Source organism: Marmota marmota, unplaced genomic scaffold (assembly GCF_001458135.2).
Source record: "Marmota marmota marmota unplaced genomic scaffold, marMar, whole genome shotgun sequence".
Classification (NCBI taxonomy): Eukaryota; Metazoa; Chordata; class Mammalia; order Rodentia; family Sciuridae; genus Marmota; species Marmota marmota.
Window position 1 is genome coordinate 8,351,162 of NW_025999932.1, and position 4,880 is coordinate 8,356,041.

Sequence of the window (4,880 nt, forward strand, 5' to 3'; positions counted from 1 at the left end):
GATACAGTTGTGTGGTCTATGTCTTCAACTCCCTCATCCACAAAATGGGTCTAATGTAAGTCCTCTCCTACCCTCCTCCTGGCATTGCTGTGAGAATCCCGGTCATAGGCTGTCGAGTGCTCACAAATGATAGCTATCGTTGTTATCTGCTTCTTGAATAGAGGCCACCTTTAAGGAATCAATAGCTGCTTCTACAACCCACTTCAAAGCGAAAGCTCTTACCTACCACAGTGCCCTAATCATTTCATAGTAAATAGTGTAAAATAAAATAAGCTGCTTCATCATCAGCCCCCTGAGTATTATCAGATTGATCAAGTAGCGTTTCCACTAAAGGATAATCTGTTTAACCTGGATGAATCAGCAGTGTTATTATTGAGCAAGTAGGTAGGGAGGGCCAGGTGTGCTGGAAGATAACTCAAACGAGCTGGGGAGCCTGTTCAGTTTCCCCCTTGAAACGCACTCAACACCCAAAGTCCCCACCTGCGCTCACCATCCTCACCACCTGCCCAAACGCCTCCCCATCCTGTTTGTGCTCACCATCCAGTGCACCACTGTCCCCGGCTGGCTTTAATTATGCCCACCCCCACTGGCCCCCTCCCAAATGCACACATTCTGTCAGTACAAATCTGTCGCTGTTCTGGCTCTTCTCTTTCCACCCATTGATACTGTTTCTGCCCGATCTCTCTTTGGCTCTTGAAGAAGAGATGGCAGAATTCCACCTAAATGTGGTTTCTCTACCCGTGAATTAGATCAAGCTTCTTAGTGTGTTGCTAACTCCATGGCAGCCCTACCAAGTTTTATTTTGCAAAATTCCACCAATTACTAACAGAGATGTGCTAAAAATCCCCCACTGCAATGGTGGATTTGTTGGTTCTGCCCTGTATTTATGTCAATTTTGGTTGTTTAAATAGAAGCTGCATTATCAGGCGGTTACAAGGTTAGAATTCATACTCATATTTTCCTCCTGTATTATTCCTTTGATGAAAATGTGGTAGTCCTCTTCCACCTTAACAATGCTTTTTTTGCCATCAGGCCCACGGTGCTGATGTTAACATAGTCCAACCAGCCCTCTTTGGGTGAATATTTAGCTCATATATCTTCTTCTACCCTTTCATTTCCAGTCATCCTGTAGATCTGCCCCTTGTAAATTAGAGATAGCTGACTTGGTGTTTATTTTTCCTGTGGGCTGTAAGGAATTTTTAATCTGTTCTGATAATCTCTGGATAACAAGTGATAAATGTAGTGTGCTTGTACTGGTTGTGCCGACTGCTATCTCATTTCATGCTTTCTTTTCATCCATTTCTATGCCTTTTTCCTCCTTTCTGCCTCCTATTGGTTTTATCATGTTTCACTTACTCCATTCCTTTCCTCTACTTACTTGAAAGTTCTAGATCCTATTTCTATTAGTGTTTCTCGTAGTATTTAGTAGGCTGCTCTCATTTGGGGTTACACAAAAATAGGGCAATGGCAAGGGGTGTAGCTCAGCGGTAGAGTGTAGGCTCGCATGAGCAGAGCCCTGGGTTCCATCCCAGCTCTGAAAAAATAAGATAGGGTCATGGGGGGATGGCGATGGGAACATGGGGGGGGGCACCAGCAGAGGAAGAGGTGGAGGTGGCGCACTCCATTCCGAGCCTGGCTCTCCTCATCCTGCAGGGTCTTCCCCATTCTCCCTCAATATGGTAAATTGTGCCATAACAAATAGTCCTTGAGCTATTACTGCCTAACTTACAAAGACATCAAACATCCATTCATTTATTTACTATATAAGAAAAGCCACTGTTATGGTGATGAGATTAATGGCAATGAATGATAAAAAGTTGCAGCTCTCATGGAGTTGGAGTTAGTTCCTACTCCAGTAGGTAGGAACAGACAGTATATAGACCATCTGATGGAAAGGTAGAATGAGGAGAGGGGGAGGGGGAGATAAAGGAAGAGAAGAAAAGAGGGAAGGAAGGAAGGACCGACAGCTGTGGGTAAGGCTTAGTCAGAAAATTAAACCAAGGTGATGCCTTGGTGATGGTTGGGGTAAACAGTTCAGACTTAATGGTCTTACCCTCCTGATGCTGAGCTGAAATCTGACAGATGAGATCTGAGCCCTTCACAGGCAGGAACAAGAACATCCCAGGTACATGGAGCAATCCGTGCAAAGGCCCTGGTGAGTAAGCATTGCTCTTCCAAAAAGCCCACAGAAGCAAGTATGAGTGTAATGCAGTTAGATCCTGGGAGGGAGGTCGGAAGCAAGGGCAGAGAAGTAGACATGCACCAGACCATGCAGGGCTTTGTGCACCAGGTGAGCATCCTGAAGCTTATTCCACACGTGCTCAGAAGTCCCGGGAGAGTTTTAAGTAAGAAAGTGCCATCGTCTGAATTCTATGTTTACACTATCACGCTGGCTGGGGAACCCCTGCACACTGTTGGTGGAAATGTAAATTAGGACAGCCCTACAGAAAATAGCTTGGAGTTTCCTCAAAAAGTTAAAAATCAACCCAGTCATTCCACTAGTGGATACATATCCAAAGGAAGTAAAATCAGTGTGTCAAAGAGACAACAGCACTACACTATTCACAATAGCCAAGAAATGGAAATAATTCAAGTGTCCAACAACTGATGAACGGATAAAGGATAGGGAAAAGCGGTGTGTGCACACACCTACACCCAGTGGAATGATAATTCTATCATTTTCAAAAACACAGATGGAACTGGAGATGATTATGTGAAGCAGAATAAGCCAGGCACAGAAAGACAAGCCCTGAATGATCTCACTCTTCCCCAGGGTCACACATGCGTGACAGCTGGGATGAGAAACTTCCCCACTACAGCAGACTCTAAAAGAATTAGTCTTGTAGAAATTGAGAGTAGAATGGTCATTACCAGAGGCTGGGAGGGGGTGGGGGAGGGGGAGATGGGGAGAGGTTGATCAGTGGGTCTGAGTGGCAGCTAGAGCCGAGCAAGAAGTAGGGTATATGGGTAACGATAATGAACTGTGTGCTTTTAAAAAGCTATAAGAAAGGATTCTGAAAATTTTCACCATAAAGAAATGCTGAATGTCTGATTAGACAAATATGCTTAATCTGATTTTGAAATTATACAACGTATTCATGTATCAAGGCATCACATGGTACCCCATTAACATATACAAATTTTATGTTTTTATGTATCCATCAAAAAATAAATTTTAAAAGTATATCACACTGGCAGATGCATGTTGTAAATACAGAAATTGTTGAGGAGATGCATGTAAAAATAAATTGTGGGCAGTTCCATACTTCCTGCCTGATGCCTTGTCTCCCCTAAAACCACTATCATGGCCACACACCACCCTGCGTCTACTCACCAAGCTCTGGTCTCATGGCACCATCTCGTGGTCAGAATAGGAACTGTTGATTCTATAGCCTCTGAAATTACCCAGGTCTTTCCAGAATATTCCCCGACAACACAGTCCCTCATCAAATTTATTCAGTCCCTTTAAAAATTATCTTTTTATTCTATTTTCTTATTTCATCTTTGTTTTTCTACATATTAATATAAGATTTTTTTTTGCATTATAAGTAAAGCAACATTTGCATGAGATGCTAATGGACTAGGTTATAATCTTAAGAGTGATTACTATTAGTCCAAATAGGTTTCATGAAAAAAGGAGTATCGAGTTATCTCCCCTTAAAAGCCACTTGCAACACTTCTAGAACATGACGAAGGGGTGCATAAGACAATCCACAATGCTGCTTTGCCGAGAGGTTTGACGTCAAGCTCAGACTGTGGTCCTAAATGTGTAATCACAACATATGGAGCAGCTGGTGAATGCGGAAAGAAGTACAGGGTTTTCTTTTTCCTTAAGAAAGTAGCAATTTGAAGTAGCTTTGTTTCAAAAGGGAAAGCCATTTATAAGAGGCAATTGGCAATTGCTGAAGCTCGCTCTGGCTACTTGAGATGTATGTACGGAAACTATTGCCTTTTCTAGGATGCTTATGGTCAGATCAGACAGCCCCCAACTTTTTCTCAGCTAAAAACAAAACAGCTCTTTTTATATCAATTTAAGCATGTGACACCAAGGCCATCGTGCCCTTTTGAGAGGTTTTTCTACTCACAAATAGGTGGCTAATTGCAATGAAACAGGGAGAACTAGTCTTCTCTGGTATTTTCTTGTCCGTCAAATTGAAAAGACCTTAAAAGCAATGCTAACCCACCCCACTTTATTCAGGAAACTTTGACACATTATAGCAAGTCTGTAAAAAATTTATTTCACTGGGCATAAAGATCTCCCGCTGCTTTCCTAGGCAAGGCTGAGGCTGTGAATTTTCACCCCAGATGTAATTAGAGTGACTCTTACTTTGGGGATACTTCTGGATCCTTCCACATCAAAGTAAGATCTGGAGAATCAATGGCAAAATTCCTTTTTTTGGGAAAATTAATTAAGATGTGATTTTCAGTAGCTGTGGCGGGCTTTAATGAGACAGGCCTTTGCTCTTGGTAATGACGGTCCCTCTCCCAGCCCTGCTCTGCTGTCGAATTATCCCAGCGTGCCTCGTCTCCTGGGCACCCTCTACATGAAATGAGTTAGGGGTCTCGGTCCTCTCCTTAGTAGAGCCTTGCCACAGAATCTTTCTCCACCATCAGCAGCAATTAGCACTAATTGGTACCCTGGGCACCCGTCGAACGGCGAGGTCAGTGATGGAGTGAACAGGCAGCACGAATTACCCTTTTGCCTCTGGAAGTGAACTTATCGGTTGTGTGTGGAGTTGCTCTGATCCTGCTACTTCGGCTGGGCTGAGGAGGTGGATTAAGGAGGAATTCATTCTCTGAGGCTGTCAAACAAGACAACTGAGGAAGGTCAGTCCACTGGCAAAACAAAGGAGCTGAGTTATGGCCACGGGACAGCCATA

At 43.4% G+C, this 4,880-nt stretch overlaps 1 long non-coding RNA gene across 1 annotated transcript in view; it reads left to right on the forward strand.

Annotated features, from left to right (window-relative positions):
• The window catches only part of LOC125616043, a 1,745-nt gene extending 1,460 nt beyond the window's left edge, over positions 1-285 (forward strand). Inside the window, exon 2 of the long non-coding RNA XR_007346658.1 lies at positions 1-285. This exon is cut by the window's left edge and continues 1,011 nt beyond it. This is a non-coding gene — a long non-coding RNA (uncharacterized LOC125616043).
• The last annotated feature ends 4,595 nt before the right edge of the window (positions 286-4,880 follow it).